This window comes from Triturus cristatus, chromosome 4_2 (genome assembly GCF_964204655.1).
Source record: "Triturus cristatus chromosome 4_2, aTriCri1.1, whole genome shotgun sequence".
Classification (NCBI taxonomy): Eukaryota; Metazoa; Chordata; class Amphibia; order Caudata; family Salamandridae; genus Triturus; species Triturus cristatus.
Genome location: NC_140586.1, coordinates 763,938,432 through 763,957,827, shown reverse-complemented (window position 1 = coordinate 763,957,827; position 19,396 = coordinate 763,938,432). Strand labels below are relative to the sequence as shown.

The 19,396-nt window shown below is 41.3% G+C and overlaps 1 protein-coding gene across 4 annotated transcripts in view; it reads left to right on the top strand.

Moving 5' to 3' along the window:
• Positions 1 to 552: 552 nt before the first annotated feature.
• LOC146835006 (sodium/glucose cotransporter 4-like) overlaps positions 553 to 19,396 on the top strand; it is a 736,053-nt gene continuing 717,209 nt past the window's right edge. For 2 of the 4 annotated variants that reach the window (XM_085602669.1, XM_085602668.1), the window contains exon 1: positions 1,340 to 1,411. The gene's annotated coding sequence lies outside the window, so the exon portion shown is untranslated. Of the gene's footprint in view, positions 1,412 to 19,396 lie in introns of all 4 variants that reach the window. The other 2 variants (XM_085602666.1, XM_085602670.1) reach the window with 2 other exon arrangements.

Below are 19,396 nucleotides of genomic sequence, written 5' to 3'. Positions count from 1 at the left end.
TCAAGAGGGCGCCGTGTTGAGGGATTCGTAGCCAAGCCGGGGCTGTACACTAGAGGTACAGTATGGATAATGAGACACACATTCATTTATAGGTCATCCGAAGTTAGTGCCTTACAAGTGTGATCACTTCATTTTCAAACTTAGCAAGAGATTTGGGTGGCTTAAGGGTTAATTCAAACTAGTTAATACAGACTGACTCTGCAACACGAGGACACGAAGGGAAAAAAATGCCACACGTGGTCCCTTGCTGGTAAAGAAGAGGAGTATCGGCCGCCACGCCAAAAAGGAACGTGAGATCAATGCCTTTTCAAGCCCTGACATATGTATCCGGAAGCTAAAATAAGCCCTGCAAAATGTGTTTGAAATGAGTGAGATTAGCAGGTGAGCCCAACCTACTCCTGGAAGATTTAGTATGACAAATTATGGAGATGTCTACAAGAAAATCATGTGGGTTCCCTCGAAGTTATTTGCCAAGCTGGAAAGCTGATAGTCTCTCCTTCCAGTAACTCCTAAAGCTGCCAGCTGGTCCCCAGCCTACATGGTGTTCCTTCTGCCGTAATTCAGGCTAGCCAGGGGTAGGAGCTGCTGCCCTGACGTTCCCTACAGTCTCGCAAGCCGCTGACGGCTCTGCACTTCAGGACTCATGAAGGCATGAACACTAAGAAACCGGCGCCTAGAGGACCCGGGGCTTTCTGCAGCTTCGTCTCTTTGCATTTCTCTCACCCTCAGGTAGAACAGAGACATTCTAAATCATTGGCAAAGTGAGCAATTGCCCAGTGTCCACGCCTTCCAAGTGGCCTGCTGGGAAAGTGAACTGTCTCATTGGCTCACTTTTGTATAACTTTGTAACTTAATCTTTAACTTTTAATTCAATATTCTTAGGCAATATAGGGTGGGAGTTTGCAAAAATAGGTACTACAATTTAAAGTTGTTCTAAAAAAGGCTCCTAAAATATTTCTTGCCCAGTGCTCCCAAAATCCTTCGGGTGCTACTGAGGTAAAACGAGGCTGCTGAGGATTTAATTCCAGCCACCAGCTGCTTTAGCGAGTGGACGCTTACGATTGTCATCTTTGTAAACTGGAAATGTTGACAGGAAACTAAGCTAAATTGCTTTCAACATGGTGTCTGCCACAGAAGACAAGCATCTCTAAGAAAGAATTCTTGACAATGTCCTTAAATTAAGTACAAGCTGTCTTGAGTGATGCTTCTGTTGAAGTTCATTTCATTTAACAATTAGTACACAAACTATATGACGAAACAGCTGCATTTGCATAACGTGCGTGCCTGTCGGCTGTGTGGTCTCGACAGCATTTAAAGCTCCGCCTGTCTGCTGAAAGTTACAGGCAGCAAACAACACCTAACCAGGCGCCAGACACGAGCGTGGTGAGAATCAAGGAAGGACCTGTACAAGGTGAGCGATGCGGATATATATATGTCAGGAAAAGACTAAAAGGTGACCGCGAACTATTATATATCTGAAACGTTTCTAATTATTAAGTGAATGTACACCCTACCGAATGTAACTTTGTTTCATTCCATGTTATAATAAGTACAGCTTTTAAACTTCACTTTGCATTTTATGTGTGCTGGCTCTACGGACGACTTTTAAGTGAAATATGCAATGCTGTTTCTGTTTCTGAATGAATCTTCAAATCAGATTCATTTTCCAAGCTCAGATAGAATGAGCCATGCTGAAGAGGTGAAGTTTGCAAGCAACGTAACAAACAAAGGGAGGTAACCAGTGTGTATATTTAAATAGAGGAGCGTTAATGCCACGATGAAATCTGGGTATAGAGCGCTGCGCGTGGAAGCCTCGGCCGCCCATTGCCACAGGCAGAATAAAGTGCGCCGGGGCGGTGGCGCGAGCCTTGCTCGCCTGACAGGTTGTTTCTGCAGCAGTATCAGGTTTGCAGTATCACTTTGACATTATCGACTTGCACTACATTGCACAGTGAGCAGGTAGGGGGAATGATTGATTTACAATTTTTAAATCAATATCTACTTACCTTGATGATATAGTGGTAGTCGACTCGAATTTGCTGCAGGTTCATCATTTCGATCACTATATTGGGATCTAATCGTCCACTCGGGCAAAGCATGCAAACTAAGAGGCTTATTTATGAGACCGAGACCGACCCGTAAAGTGGTACATGCGTGAGGCAGGGCTCTCATAAAGATTTATGAAGCCACCGAAAGCCACACCGCATGGCTTTGGGTAGGATCATAAATCATGAGTAAGGTGACCCAGCGCAAATTGCAGTGTTGCCTTACTCTGTGCACAGGAGGGGTTCCATGGGCTTTGCAGGGGGTGTTCCCACGCAACACCAATGGAATTTGACGCAGCTCCAGATTTACAAAGTGATCTAAACCTGGGGAAGTTTCAAATCCGTGCTCCTTGCGAGGTGAGGTGCAACAAGGAGAAAGATGTTTATTTCTTCTTGTTTTCTCCTCTTCCCATTCTGCATTCTGGAGCACACATGGAAAGAGGGAAACAAACCTCTTGCAGGATTGTTTTTGTGCAGGAAAGTACCCCTTTCTCCACAAAAATAATCCTGCCTGCAACGGAGGCACCCTTCATAGTGCAACGGTGCCTACATTGGAACTAGGTTGCCAAAACTGCTCCAGTTCGGAGAAAAGACAGGAATGCAACCTATCGTCTAAAAATGGTGCAGTCCTGCCCTTTCACTTTGGCATAAGGCAGCACAGCCTAGACAAAAATGCCATAAATGAGCCCTAAATTAATACCTTTTTTGATGATTGTAAAAAAAACTGTGCGCCTCGCCAAAACTCTGTTCCACACCTCACTGTGCGCCTCATTACAACTCAATCTTGCGTGTTAATTGTGCACTCAGCAAATATATGATGACACCTGGATTGCATGTAACAGCTGCGGACATCATCCCGACATTGAAATGATGCACAATATACCAACTGCATGGGTTTTTACCCGATCTGAAGTTCACAAGCCTACATTTTGCACATTTTGAAGAAAATTGTGTGGACAAAATTTTTTAGCGTGTTCAAGGATCGCCAGAGTTGGAAAAACCAAATGGATGTGAGCACCCAAGGCAGGATTTACTGAAACCCCGATCAGCTTCAACTCACTGATGAGTAGTGCTTAGACTGGGGTTTAGCAATTTGTGCTCTTAGGAGAAGGAGGATAATACAAAGAGCTTGGTTAGCAATAAGTCTAATTTGCACAAGGCTCTTTGACCCTTCTGGATTAAAAAAAAAATGGGGCATTTACACCATTTTTCACTCAAAATATTCCTGTGCAGGGCTCCTGAAGAAATACTGCGCGTTCTAATGAAAACCAGCATTTGTCAATTTACAAAAAGCGCACTGTGATTTGCAAATTGTCATAGTGCATTAGCCAGGAACGCTGTGATAGACAACAATTTTGCAGCTACGAAAGATAGACTAGCACATGCATGGAAAAGAGGTGAAATTGAAGACCAAAAGTAGACTAAAGTTAAGAGGACCAAATTCAATGAGATTGACTACTTTCAGCTCAAAACGCACAGCCCGTCTACAAAGGAATTAAAGATGTAGTGAATTTTACAAAACAGTCTTCTATTTTGTTTGTTTTGTAGTTGCTGGTTGTGTGACGTTGCAACGCATGCTTTTACCCGGCATGCAGTTACAACGCAATCTTTTACTCCGACTTGCTATCGGGGTGCGCTGTAGTTTGGAATAGTATCATTTACTATTCCAACTCCAGTCTGTGTAACAGTAGGAAAGGTGTTGGAGTTCAATCATACATCTTATACCCCCTACAGCAAGCCAATTACGTTGTAATGGCATGCGGGTTTAAAAGTATGCGTTGCAATCCATGCGTTGTAACGGTTGTTTCCCATCCAGGGAACACCATTACAGAAAAAACATTTTATCTAAACTGTTTTTTTAAAGTTTTTTTTTTTATTAGTCCTCATCTCCCCACTAACGAGTGCAAATTATCTCCTATGGCCCGATCTTGTCCTGGGCACCCCGAGCCTGAGTTCTTGCTTTCGCCTGGGGCCAACCCGGCCTGCCTTTTTTATACCAAGGCATGGTGTAATCATTGGACCTCGTGTATTTTTATTACAGCCTCATTGCTATTCCTCATTCAATAAAGGGTTTCCACACAGTGCTATTTACATTGTGAGTTAAAAGTGATTCTAAACGTCCAATTCTAAGTGTAGCTCAAAGCCAATTTTCATATAGTGGAGGGCTGGCATCCTTCCAGATCTTACATATTTCTCTTCGAGCAATCAAAATGAAACAAAAAAATAATGCAACTTGTGTCTCCCTCAATTCAGCAATGAGTTCTGCATCCAGGCCAAACATAACTCTAGCTAAGTTCAAACATAGCTTTATTTTAAAAATGCTCTCAATAGCCCTCTTCACTCTACCCCAGAAGGGGCCAACTGCCGAACAATCATAGAAAATATGAATATCATCCGCTTCTATGAGCCCACATCTTGGGCAAAGAGGGGGTGGGTTTACAAACTTTGCTAGTTTTGTTGGTGTGTAATATAGCCTGTTTATAGTATAAAAATGATTCTTTTTAGGAGAAACAGTCCTAACATATTTATAGAGTACTTTGAAAGAATGATCGTACAAGGTAGCTGAATCTGCCTCCAGCCTCGTAGACTTCCAAACCCGATTTAGTGGAGGGGACTGCACTTCCTCTGCTTCCAACATTTTCCTATACCAGAGCCCAACTTCCTTCTTCCTAGGCCCTGGAAATAGGAGAGCACACTCGATTTCCCAGTTACCTCCGATGTTCTCTTTCTCGGCCTTGAACCAGGAGCAGACTGTTTAATGAAAATCGTTAGAATGAATGACATTTACCTTATCATGGAAACCAATTAGTTCATTGTCTCTTTTGTTGCAATTGGCTTTGGAATGCTTATTTTTTTAGCGTAGATGCAATAGGTGCAGGTCTTACATTCAGAAACAGTTTTGTTGGAAATATTAATTTCAGTGCTTTTCTTCATGGGACATTATTTCATACATATATATCTTTTACATTGTCAAACAATCAATTTGGGTGCTTTTAATTTGCTGAGCACTCACCATCTGTAAACACCATCCATTGCTGACCACTCGCAACCCCTAAACTCAATCCCTGACCCCCCCTAAAACTCCTCACCACACCTTAACTACACTCATCCTGTAAGGTTAAAAGCCCTTGCTGCCCCAAACCTCCACCATCCCTAAGCCATAAAATCACTCACTACTCCTAACTCCACCCATTACTGAAGGCTACAAACCCCTTTTTTATGCCTAAGCCCCAATCATCACATACACCTTAAAACATCCCAGCACACCCAAGCTTCACCCATCCCTAAACTGCAAAAAAAACCTCACTGCCCTCAAACACCATCCATCCATGACCCATAAGAACTCATCTTATCCCTAAACTACTCATCCCTAAACCCTAAAATCCCTTTCTACATATAATCTCCACTCAGCTCTGAATCCTTAAAACCCCTCCCCACACAAAACTCCACCCCATCCTTAACCCTAAAAATACTTCACCGTCCCAGCCGCTACACATAATTGAACATTAAAAACCCTCACCAGCCATAAACTCTGCCCATCCATGAACCCTAAAACCCCTCGAAAAACCTTACATTCTACCCATCTCTGAAACCTAAAAAGTCCTCACACACCTAAACTCCGCTCATCCGTAAACCTAAAAACCCCTTGCTACCCCTACACTCCCCTCATCTCTGAACCCTAATTGCCCCTTTCTATGCCCGAACTTCAGTTATTCCTGACCCCTAAAAAATCCTCATCACACTAAGCATTACCCATACCTAAACCCCAAAACCCCACAGTAGCCCTAAACTCCACCCAAGTGTAATGTAATTTTGGATTTTTCCTTAAAATTACGTTTCCTTTACAATGTTTCACTTAATTTTTTATTGTATTTCTTTTAATTTTCTTTCCTTAAAATTGGTTTTCAATGTTTGGTTTCCTCCAATGTGGTTTCTCAGTTTTCGTTTTCCATTAACAGTAAAGATAGACTAGTACTTGTAAGGTAAAAAGGTATAATTGAATGCAAAAAGTAGACTAAAGGTAAGGTGATCAAATTCAATGAGCATGACTCCTTTCAGCTCAAAACGCACAGGCAGTCTACAAAGGAATTAAAGATGGTGTGAATTTTCCAAAACTGACTGCTTTTTTGTACTTTTTTTTAGTTTCTGTTTACAATAAAATGTGGTATGAATAAATTATTTCATTAATTAACTACATAATTAATACCTGTAGGCACAAACATCCATCAGGAGCATCGTGACACTAATGAACTGGAAAGAAAGAAAAAGAGACATAACAGGTCATCCCGGTCAAAAATCTTACCATCTGACTTAGTCCCTTAGATGGAAGTTGAAATCCAACTGCACAGCAAGACTGCAGGTTGTGTCAGACTAAGCACTCTTGATTTCAGACAGCCACGGCAGAAGATCCCACTGAAGCCTTTGGCTTTAACAGAATTTTTGCACCTTCGCCTGGTCAAGATTTCTACCCTCTAACATTTTTCTATGGCGCTCAATATCCTCATGTGGCATAAGACTCAAGCCATATTCTGGAATTTCCTCTCAAAATTAGACTCATCCGCTGCAGGAATTGCTGATACTCGGAGGTCTTGGAAGGCTAAATTGTTTCTGGAGCAGCTCCCTGTGTTCTCTTCTAAAGCTCCCAGGACCAAAAGGGGCCGCACTTCTGAAAAGCCAGGATTCTCTCTAACAGAGGCCACCCGCAAGGTCTAGTCCAGATCTAGTTCCTACTGGACAACTGTTAATTTCAGGGAAAAAGCTTGTTGTGTCCCAGTAGCCTCACAGGAGTTCAGTCAACAGAACCTTGGAGTTAACTTCTCGGGTCTGGGTAAAAGTAGGAGCAGGTCAAGCCCTTTTGGTCTCCACACAAGTCTCACACAGCAGGTTGAGCGCTGTCCTGGTAATTCACAGGCCTAGGTGTGTTCTGGTGAATTGTTGGATAAAGTGCCACCTTTGTACCATTCACTATCCAGTGGGTGGGGGTTACTTCTGAACCCTCTCTGACCAAGGAGAAAATTATTCATTGCTGCAACTTTTTAAGCACATCGTCTGTGCCTTACTGGAAACTATCCAGTAGTGCCTTATATGACAAATCTAATATGTCAGCACCCTACTGCCTTTGTAGGCTGCTGATATGCCAACAAAAGGTGGGTTTAGGAAAAAAGGCAGTCCCCTTCACCTCAACTACACAAAACTAGTTTTGGGACCAGTATCTCCTCCCATTGGGCTGTTGTCAATCTGGCTACAGATGACCCAGAGCAAAAAAGGCTTCTCTTCCCCAGATCTCCATTTACACAGGCCCACCTTTGTCTATTTAAAGATAATGTCATGCCAGAACCCACTCCAGTCACACTTGAGCTTAGAGGAGTCACATACATCCTTCATGGGTCTTACTACCAAAAGGCTAAGCCATTGTTTCTCCACTGGGAGTAGTTACTTAAGAGGAAGCATTGGCTGGATCTATCTACTGGCAGGCTAATGCTAATTAGCGTACTGGCGGTTCAGGCAGACAAAGTGTACGTTTTTAAAAGATGCTTTTCCTAGATATTTAATAAAAGTCTGACTTCACCAGTGAGTTCAATTTTTAATGAACATTAACAATAGTTGTTGAATCATCCTGTCAAATGTTGATGGAGGAGGTCCACCATTGTTGGGTGACTTCCACCCAGAGGGTACGGCCATAAGTCCTGAAAACTGCTGTTCTGGCTAGTCATGGGGAGTATGCCATCTCATAATTCCTTTGCATTGGGCATCAGTCATCATCTGTACAACAAGAACAGCTTGATGAGGATATATGTTTCTTTGTGTGATATGTACATGAGTATAAAATGTACTACATATATTGTTCAAACATTTGATAAACTTTAATTTTAAATAAAACAAACTGTTGGAAGAAACATTCAAAAAGCATTGTTGTACTTTGTATAATTGGTATGTTAAATACTGTTGGTCTGCACATAAGTTTCAGGTAAACCTTTACTTGGATCTACACATGAATCCATTCAGACAGGTTTTAGGCAGTAATAGGTTCCTGTGTGGCACGCTCAAATGCTAAAACTGGACTCGATCACTGGGTTACGAAGAGCTCAGAGGTGTGCGCAATTCATCCTATTTTCAAAAGGTTTATTTTGCCATGTGAAAATGGCAGTTAAAAACTGCACAAAGGCTGCAAAGGCAGGCCTGAGACAAATTTATAGGGCTACCTAACTGGGCGGACTATGAGTGCTGCAGGCTCACTAGTAGCATTTAATTTACAGGCCCTGGGTACAAGTAGTGTCACTTTATAGGACTTACAAGTAAATCGAATGTGCTTATTGGGAGTAAGCCAATTTCGGCAAATTTAAAGCAGGGAGCACAAGCATTTTATCACTGGTTAGCAGTGGTAAAGTGCCCAGTGTCCTTAGGTCAACAAAAATGGATTCAGCAAAAACAGAAGGAGGAAGGCAAAAGGTTTGGGGAAAGACCACCCAAAAGCTGGCAGGTCTAAAAGTTTGTAAGAAATTGGGTTATTGTTTGATGGGGTGGAGACCTTGTCTAGATGAACCACAAATGCCACTACGCTAACATGTGCTTTTTTGGTAGCTTGGCACAAAAGCTGTCAGGATAACCAACTATAAGTTGGCAAATGTGAGCAAAAATTGGCGTCCTTACTGCATTTTTCATTTGCTATGTGAGCACCCGTTGAGATTTTGCCAAAGCGGGCGGTCACGGGTAGTCGTGACTATTTAAATTGAGCAAGCTGCCACTGAAGTATAACATCTACTCCAGCGACAGCAAAATCAACTTGAGCAGCAACAATCTCTAGCACGCCAAGTGGTGCCACTTGTGCTGTTTTTTCAGTGCAGAACAAGGTTCTGATGCTAAAAATGAGTGCGACATGATGATTTCCCCCTGTTCGAAGGACTCTGTGGAATCTTGCAGAGTTTTCATGTAACTCCATAGCATTCCGTGGAGTGAAACTCCGTGAGTTCCAACCACATCAAAGGTTAGTCAATGGGAGTGATAGGCCTTACAACAGTGAACAATTACCAAGATGTTTCTCTATTATAACCACTGTAGCATGTGTTAGATAAAGACTTTGAAGGAATTATTGCCTTCGATTCATATTGAGATTACCGTAATAGAGAAATATCTTGGTGATCTTCAAAAAGACAATTCCAACCCTGATGAAGTCCATGTTGGACAAAACACATTGGCTGGGCTGATGCATTTGACTACAAATAAAGAGTAATTGAAAATAAGAAATCTCAAGACTCCTTGCACTCCATTTTTGCATATATTTTGTGGATCCCTTAACATTCTGTATAATTTGGAAAAAAAAGATGTTTAATTACATGCTTGTGGATAATTATTGAAGATATTAAGTTCAATTGTATGCTCCTTTTCAGAACCTAATTACTTTGAGAGAAAGTCTTTTTTCCTATATGTGTGACTTCTTAGCAGTGGCGTCACGGGAAGTTTAGCATCTCTACTATACATAGATGAGATTGAAATACAGTGGTGCAGCTGCTATTGCCCACACTAATGTTTGCATAACTTCAAGATGTGGGATATTATTGGTCAGTATAATGTATTAGATTATAGACATATATTTGAGCCAGTTAAGTATTATGGATCTATACTTCTTCCATACAATTATTTGCAGATTACATTAGTCCTTTGTTGCATTTACTTGTTGCTCATTTATAATTTCATGTGTCTTTAGGAATTTGCATACATATTATGTGCCTGCTGTGGTGGGTTGGTATATTGTAGATTTGTTAATCATAATTGACATATATAGTAGTACATTACCTTTTTCATTTCATTTTGTAAAGGTTAGAAATGGGGACCAAACGCATTGAGATTTTGTTATACTGGTGTACAGATGCAGTAGGAGTTTCATGGCATGCTAAGTATGCAGCTTGGAAAACCAGCGACCTTTTGGTAGAGGTTCCATCAGTTTCCAAACTTCCAACTGGCTGCCAGTAGTCCCTAGAGGTAGCTAAGTTAGGTACTATTTGAATTCACTCTAGTTACCAGTCTCATTACCTCATAGACTTTATTTGTTGCTCAATATTGTTAGTGATATTCGTACCGAATACTCCTGAATTCTGGGACAATACCACCACATATGACTCATGATGTACATTTCCCCACACCCTTTCCAACATGTGCTGATCCAAAAATGTCTTTTAGTCTCATGTCTTTTGGTCTCATTGGAGGTAATTCTTCCTTCTTTGATTTGTACACATAAAGGCCATTTAAAGGCCCTTCCCTAAATGACTTCTCATTCATCAATCAAAATTAATTTCCCAATTTCTTGCACCCATTTCTTCATGTAATTCTTTGTGGGAGTTGTGGGATTGCTATTAAGTCTTTATATATGTAGGTGATGCTAACGTGGACTCTCACCTCTTTGAATTTCGTTGCGCGCGCTGCATCGCATGTTGTGATGCAGCGCGCGCAAAGGAATTCGTTTTATTTATTTAAATGTGTACTTACCTCCGTTCATCCATATTCCGGTGTTTACATTCCCCCACCCTGCCCCTCCCCCGCCCCGCCCCGCCCCGCCTCACCGCCCCACGGAACTCCCTCCACGGACCGCTACTGCTGACAAGACATAACTAGATCAAAACCAGTTTTGAGTTAGTTGTGGTAATTTCTGGAGGGGGCGCAAATGGCAGTTCAGGATGGGCTGTTACAATGAAGAACAGGGTCAGTACTGATTTGTAGATATGGCAGGCCTCTGTCTAGAATAGCAGTCTGGATACAAAAAATGGGTTTTAATTCTGGCCAGCGTAATTGACAGTGAGTTAGACTATTTGCAAATTTTTCTTGCACCATCTTTTGAGTATTCAATCTAACGTTATTGCAAGTCTGCCTTTGTTGTACACAATCTGTCTGATATCATGAGATTGCCACTAGCCATACAGAACTAGTGTCGACACTGTAATGGGTGTGAAGATTGTAACATCTAGTTCAGGGGTCTCAACTTTTTTTGTAGTAAGAGCTACTTATGTTCAATGAAAAACATCCTGAACTACTAATATCATTAGAGTTTTATTATTGACCACATCAGACAAGTTAACATTAGTGGCTACATATACAAGGATGCCAGCAGTGTGCATGCATCAGGCACTGTTCCCAGCAATAATGTAAACAAGCATTTGCAATGCAATAGGTCTCGCATTCACGCGAGTTTAAGCTATTGGCATTGTAAATGACACTGCCTTTTATTTAAGTTTTAAAAAAGAAAACAAAAATAAAAGGCATTGTTATTTGTAATGTGAGTAGCTCAAACTTGCGTAAATGCGAGACCTATTGCATTGCAAATGCTTGTTCTGCAAATGTAGAGGGGAGTAGAATTACGTGTTGTCAAGTAGAGTGGAAATATGCAGAGTGAAATTATGATGTGTGGGGTGAAATTATGTGGCATGAAAGTATGTTGAGTGGCTTGGAACTGTGTGGCATGGAGCTGAATTGTGAGATGTGGAATTCTTTGGCGTGGTGTGGCATAGACTGCAATTGTATGGAAATGAATTATGTTAACTGGAGTTAAATTATGTGGCATGGTGTGGAATTAAGGGATGTGGTGTGGAATTAGTTGACATGGCGTGAAGTAGGATTATATGGTGTGGTGTGGAATTGTGTGGAGTGGAATTGTGTGGCATGGAATTGTGTTGAGAGGAATGGAAGTATGTGTCATGGAATGGAGTGGAAATATGTGGCATGGAATGAAATTATGTGGTGGACTTGAATTATGTGCCGCTAAGTGGAATTATGTTATTGAGTGGATTCATTAATAGTGGAGCGGAATTATGTGGCATGGAATTACGTTCCATGGAGTGTAATTATGTGGTATGGCATGGAATTAATTGGTGTGGATTTGTGTGGTGTCGCCTAGAATTGTGGGGTGTTGAGGGAAATTGTGAGACATGGAATTGTGTGGCGTGGTATGCAATTGTGTGACATGTAGTGCAATTCTGCGGAGAGGAAGTATGGGGGTGGAGTGGAATTATGTGATGTGGTGTGGAATTATGGGGTGTGGTATGGAATTATGTGGCATGCAATTGTGTGCCATGGAATGGAATTATGTGGTGTGGATTTATGAGAAGTGGAGAGCACTTTATGTGGCATGGAATTATGTGGAGTGGAATTATTTTGCATTCACTGAGATAGACATGTTACTGTGTGGCGTGAACTACAATTATGTGACGTGGTGTGCAATTGTGTGGAGAGGAATTCAGTGCCGTGAAGTGGAATTATGTGACATGGTGTGAAATCAAGTGGTGTGGCATAGAATTAGGTGGCAAGGAGTGGAATTATGCTCCGTGGAGTAGAATTATGAGATGTGACATGGAATGGTCTGGCATGGAATTGTCTGGTGTGGAATTGTGTGGTGTGAAATTATGTTGGTTAGGGGAGATTAAATTTAGGTGGTACAGTGTGGTACAATGTGGAATTATGTGGTTTGGAGTGGAATTATGTCTCATGGAGTGGAATTATGTAGCATGATGTGGAGTCGTGATGTTGCATGGAGTGAAATTATGTGGGATGGAGTTGAATTGTGTGGCATGGAATTGTGGGGTGTTGACTAGTGGAATTATGTGGTGTAGAGTAGAATTAGGTGGCGTGAAATTATGTGGAGAAGAATTGTGTTGCATGGAATTGTTTGGCATGGTATTGTGCGGCATTGAGAGGATTGGAATTATGCGACATGGAGTGGAATTATGTGGCTTGGATTGGAAATATGAGGGGGGAGTGCACTTAGGTGGCATGGAGTTCAATTGTGTGGTTCAGAATTGTGTTGCATGGAGTGTAATTGTGTTGACTGGAGTGGAATTGTGCAACGTGGAATTGTGTGGCGTGAAATGCAATTGTGTGATGTGGAGTGCAATTGGGTGACATGGAGTGTCACTGAGTGGAGTGGAAATCATATAGCATGGAGTGGAATTATGTGACATGGTAATGAATTGTGTGGTGTTGAGTGGAATTACGTGCCGTGGAATTATGTGGCATGGAGCCAAATTATGTTGATTTGAATTGTGTGGCATGGCATTACATGCCATGGATTGGCTTTAAGTGGCGCAGAATTTTTTGCCATGGAATTGTGTGGTGTGAAATTGTATGGCGTGCAATTGTGTGCCATGGAGTGAAATTTTGAGACATGGAATTGTGAGGAGTGCCACTGTGTGACATGGAGTGCAATTGTGTGGAGTGGGATTAAGTGATGTGGAGTGGAATTATGTGACGTGGTGTGGAATTATGTGGTGTGGAGTGAAAGTGTGTGGCATATAGTAGAATTATGTGGCATGGATTTATGTGATGTGCAATTGTGTCGCATGGCAAGGAATTGAGTTGAGTGGAAATATGTTGATCTGAATTATGTGGCACGAAAGGGAAGAGGCATTATGTGACACAGAGTGGAATTATGTTGTAGGGAGTGAAATTATGTGGCATAGTATGTGGCATGATGTGGAATTATATGTTGTGCACTGAAGTGGAGTTATGTGGTATGGAGTATAATTATGTGGCATGGAATTGTGTGAGTGGAAATTTGTGGCATGAGTGGAATTATGAGATGTGGAATTGTGTTGCATGGAACTGCGAGGCCTTGAGTGGTGTGGAATTATGTGGCATGGGGTGAAATGATGTGGTATGGAGTGGATTGAAAATAGTTGGAGTGGAATTATGTGACTTGGAGGGGTAATATATGGCATGAAATTATGTGGTGTGGAGTTGAATTACGTTGCGTGGAACTTGGTTGCGTGGGATTCTGTGGTGTGGAGTCGAATTGTGAGACATGGAATTGTGCAGCATGGAGAGCAATTGTGTGGCATGAAGGGCAGATGTGTAACTTGGAGTGCAATTGTGTGATGTGGAATGCCATTGTGTGGAGTGGAGTCATGTAGGGAGGAGTGGAATTATGTTACACTTTGTTGAATTATGTGGTGTTCTGTCAAATTATGTGGCATGATGTGGAGTGGCATTATGTGATGTGGAGTAGAATTATGTGACATAGAATTGTGTAGCATGGCGTGGAATTGTGTTGCATTGAGTGGTGTAAAATTATGTGGCATATAATAAAGCATATTTATGTATAGAGGTCATTTAAGTGCCTGCTGCTTGTTTCCTCTGACAGATGGTCACTTGAGAGCAATGTATCGGAGTTTGGAGCTGATCAATAACGTGTCCACAGGACCCGATGTGTTCTCGGCTCAGAGGGGAAACAGCAATTAAGGAGGATGTCTCTGTCTCCCTTCACGCCCAGGGAGGAGGGAGATGCGAGCAGAGCATCAAAGGGCTGGGTGAGAAGGGAGGGGGGAATGCAAGCGTCAAAGCGGCGAAAGTGAAAGTAATCGAGCAGAGCATCAAAGGACTGGGTGAGAAGGGAGGGGGGAATGCAATTAGCAGAGGAGCAGCTGTGCACGTGCATGTGATCTCGTGCACTCAAGGTTTAGGCCAGCCAAAAGTGTGGGTAGCACTTTGAAAATCCCACATATAAAATGTCTCTTCGAGCCTTTGGCTCGCGAGACCTAAAAATGCTTTGTCAATGTGGAATGTCTCTACATGGGTAATTCAACCAGCCATAGCTGCAATGCCTCTGGCATTAAGTTAATATTACTAATAAGTCTCCCCAAACATCAGCTCATGAGTTTTGAAAATACACACATTTTCATCTCGGATACACACTTTTCAATTTTCACACACACACATTAATTTAACCAAGCAAATGCTTCTAATTGAGTCAGATGGACTACACACAGGAGAGCTACTTATGGGCAGCATGAGAGTTACCAGTAACTCATGATCTAGATCTGGCTGGAGAAGCCACATCTAGGTTTAGTAATGCTATCAGCTAGTAGGATTTACAGGATTGCTTTCTTTGTGGGATTTTAATAATAATAATCAAAATAATAATGTTGATTCTGTCTTTGCATCTGAAACGTTGTCTGTGATTGGAAGAAGTTGTTAAATATATTGGATAGATGGTGGAATGGCTACTATATTTTTAAAGGATTTTTAGATTGTAGCTGTAAACCCATCTCTGAATGGGGATTTGTTATTGGGCATGTCTGTGATTGCTGCCTTTACTCCCTTTTCTGTGATCTATTCTTAGAGTGATCTAGGGTTCTTCTACATCTAGCAAGGGGAAGTGAAAATGTTCTAAATAGTTTCCCAGCACTACCTCTGGTATATTTTGGGAAGCATATAGCTATGTGTAGTATGTGTGAAAGGTGTGCAACATTTATTGTTTTGTATTGCGCATTGCATTGTTGTGATTACGTACTGAGTGGATGTGATTTTTGGTCTGTTATTTTTTTATTGTGTCTGCTAATAAGTAATGTGCTTCATTCCCGCAATTAAAATATTTCTTGTTTACATATACCATTTTGTGGGATGTTTCGGTCATTAGGATTTGTTCCCGTTGGCCTCTTGCTTTCTTGAAGGCCTTTTATGTCACTGATGAACATTCTATTTTATGCTTCGATTATACATTTTTTAACTCCATAACTAGTTTTAGATTTACTTCCCTTTTGATTTGTTTGAATGTAGCTGATTCATTCTTCTCTGGTTGTAGTTTCTTTCTTTCACGTTCAAATGTGTTCTTTTATCAATTTTGTTGGATCATCTCTTGTTCATACTCTTGTGACCTGAGCTGAAGAACATCTTTTGCTTCTATGTCTGATCTCATTAGTTTCACAATTCTCTTGTAGGTGTTCAGTAGCTTGAACAGAAAGTCACATTGGTATGGTTTATTCTGAGATTTAAGATACATCTCCATTTCATGTCTATCCTTTTATTCATGATGGTCAATAATGCTTTTACAAATAAAGCATTTTTTTCTTTGAAGATGGTTTCATGCTGTTTTTATGCTACTGATAATATTTCTTCTTTTTTTCTGAATTTGAAAGAGTGAATTTGTTTTGAAAACTCATGGGATAGATTTCTTTTTATTGCAAAGGCTGAGGAGACATGCAGGCACATGCATCAAAGGAAAAACCGGTCGCGACCGGTAGTTTTGCATTTGGGATGCATCATCCCAAATGCAAAAATCGCAATTTAAGGAATCTCTAAATTGCGATTGCTTAAATTGCGATAGCATTTAAGGAATCCCAAATTGAGATTCCTTAAATGCAATGCATTAAAGTAAAAAAATTAGCGATTTCGATAATAGGGGGAGCAAATTACCATGAAGTTGAACTTCATGGTATTTTGCAAAAACTTTGAAAAATGCACTTTTGTGCATTTTTCAAAGTTTCATGTTGCGCACACACATGCCCTGAAGGCATGTGTGTGTGCAACATATGTGCACAGATCAATTTCAGGGGTGCAATAGGGTGTCATTTTGACACCCTTGCACCCTTGAAATTGCATGAGCAATTTGCGAGTACCTATTGGTACTCGCAAATTGCTCATGCCCATAGGAATGAATGGGACGGCATTCCTTAATTGCGACTCGCAATTTGCGTGTCGCAATTAAGGAATGTGTAGGAATCGCTATTTTGATTTTTTGAACCAGAGTTTCAAACAGTATCTCCCTACCACAAATCTTTGCTCAGCAAATGCAAAACTAATAGCACTGCCAAGATTTAAACAAGTACGATGGAGCGGAAAGAGCATTGTGCTTGAAGCATCCAAAGCATGGCACATACATCCTCTCTGCATAAAAATAGCACCTAGTCTACTTGCTGTCAGGAAAGCTGTAAAGACCTGGGACCAGATGTAGGTAAATGCATTTTTGAGATTCCTTAATAGCGATTTTTAGGGAATTGCTATTAAGGAATCGCAAAATGCCATGTAGGTAGGAATCGCAATATTTTTTCCGATTCCTTAATATTCCTCAATTGTGAATCGCAAATTGCGATTCGCAATTAAGGAACACTTTCCCATTCATTCCTATGGGCCAAGATGCCCATAGGAATGAATAGGAATTGCTCCCGCAATTTGCGAGTCACCAAGAGGCACTCGCAAATTGCGGGAGCAATTTCAAGGGTGCCAGGGTTCCAAAAGGACACCCTGTTGCACCCCTAAAATGTGCATGTGTGCACATGTGGCGCACATACATGCCCTAAGGGCTTGAATGTGTGCCACATGGCACTTAAAAAAAAGCAAAAAAGTGCTTTTTTAAAGGAAATCGCTAATTACCACCAACTTGAACTTTTCAATCTAAATAGAGTGAACAGTATAGCTGCCGCTTTTTTTTTTACAGATGTGCTGCTTCTTCCTAACTCAGAATTACCCCCTTTATCTGCCATGCCTGCAATCCTTTATTGCAAGAACTTTGATACAATTCCAGATACATTAAATACAATGTAATTCTCTGTTGAGATACCCCTTGATTGCCAGGTAGATTGTTGTTAATACATATATAAAATATTCACAAATGACGCTGCCTAAATGCAGAAACAGTGTATTGTAAATCCTTAAGTATTGAATCCAAATATTGATTACACCAAACAGCAGTCTGCTTGGAACTTGAAGTTAGTTACTGTTTGGCCATTTATTCAGTGTCGGACACATTTTGTTTCGCAGTCCCTGGTTCGTCTGGCTCCTGCACCACCAGGTTTGTGTGAGTGTGCTATATGTAACGTGCACCAGGCACCAACCCAGCTGTGCTGGAATGCCCTGGAACTGTATCCTGCACATCACCTGACTATGCATGGCCAGAGGCTTTACAATAAATAAGCAAAGACCGCACAGGGTCTTTCGGCTCACATCATAGTACTATGTGCGTGTGATATTATTGCTACTGTAGCTCGGCAGGCCCAAGCATGGGGCCTCTAAGTGAAGCCCATCTCTTCTATGTATACCATATGCAAACAGTCCTGAGGCCTCCACCTGGTCGTTATAAGTGTTTTACAAAAAAGTCAAAAAAATACATATATTCAAGCAGCAATAGATTACACCAGGGTGCCCTTTCAGATGAGTGACCCTTTAAAAATTAATTTGAAAACTCTACCATGACCACGGTTTTTTCTTCTCTGCTGAGGACAATTGAACACGGTTGTGTTCTCCTTTAAGTCTTCCATTGGCTAAGCTTGTATTTCTGGAGAATGCCTTCCTTTTCAGAAAAGTTAATTGACAGACCAAAACATACAAGTGATACAATTAGACACTAATAGAGTTCTTAAACTTTCTCTTTGTCTCCTGGCACCAAGCAAAGAACAAATCTATCACCAGGCAAACTATTAAACAGGCTCACTCCGCTGTCTTTTCTGCTGCCATGCAAGCCTCCAGGAATATCCTCATTGATGATTTCCAATCGGAGATTGTGTCATTGAGCTAAAGGTCTCCTAATAGAGGTCCTCACAGTGTAGAATTAATTGACTTAAAAGAAATATCTCTTTTAAATAGAATTCAGTACGTAAATATCATGTGCATGTATTGGGAACAGTCTGAAAGCAAATTGAGTATCCCTAATAATCGTCCACGATTTGCGTGTTCAACCTCAAACCACATCTGGACAAGGTTTATTGGCAGTCGACCATAGATGGCTGTGGTCTGAATGTGTTTTTGACCTGTACCTAAATGTTTACAAAACATGACTGGCCTGATCTACTAATGTCTATTTCATTGCAAATGCTCTTGGTGTTCTATTTGTTGGAGATACCCGTCTTCACATGCCGTACCACTTTTAATGAGCATGTATTTGATGCATGCAGAGACCAGGGACGTAGCTATCATTGGTGTAGCAGGCACAGTGGCACCGTGGACAAGAGGCTTGGGAGGGACTCTGAAGCCTAATCATTGCTGTGTTTTGCTATCTAGCCTGCAATCAGGGTATCCATTTTCGTTGCTTGCTTGCTCTGGGGCCAATCACATTTTTCCTACAAATGCATAATTTCCTCTCTATTAGCTGGCTTGAGACTTCAGAAAATACACATTTCCCCTTATATTGCAGGACGGGTGTCAGAATAGTAAATTACTTGAGCTTAATAGTTGGGGACGTGTCTTTGCCTCTCATCCAATTTAAATGACATGCTTTAATACACCATTACTTCCGAGAGGTGCAGTTTAGTGCTTAATTTGAGAAAGAAGGAGTGCTCAGCAGCCCTGGGCCGGTGCAATTAAATGTGGGCACGTGGAACACCAAGGCTTGTAGCTTCAAAACCACCTCATACCTCTTTAATTCACTACCAGACACTCCTGCTCCCTTTAACTCACTCCAGCATGTTCCAACTTTCTCCTTTTGTAATTGCTTGCTGTCTTTCTCTTCCTCCGTCTCTCTGATCTATGTAATTTTCTTCTTTTGCGCTTGCTTGAAAAAAAAATGATGCGGAAAAATAAGTGCTGGTGCCCTCCACTGGCAACCACCAGCTCAAATTAAGCACTGGCACAGCCATAAGAAGAGATCTCACGGGTAA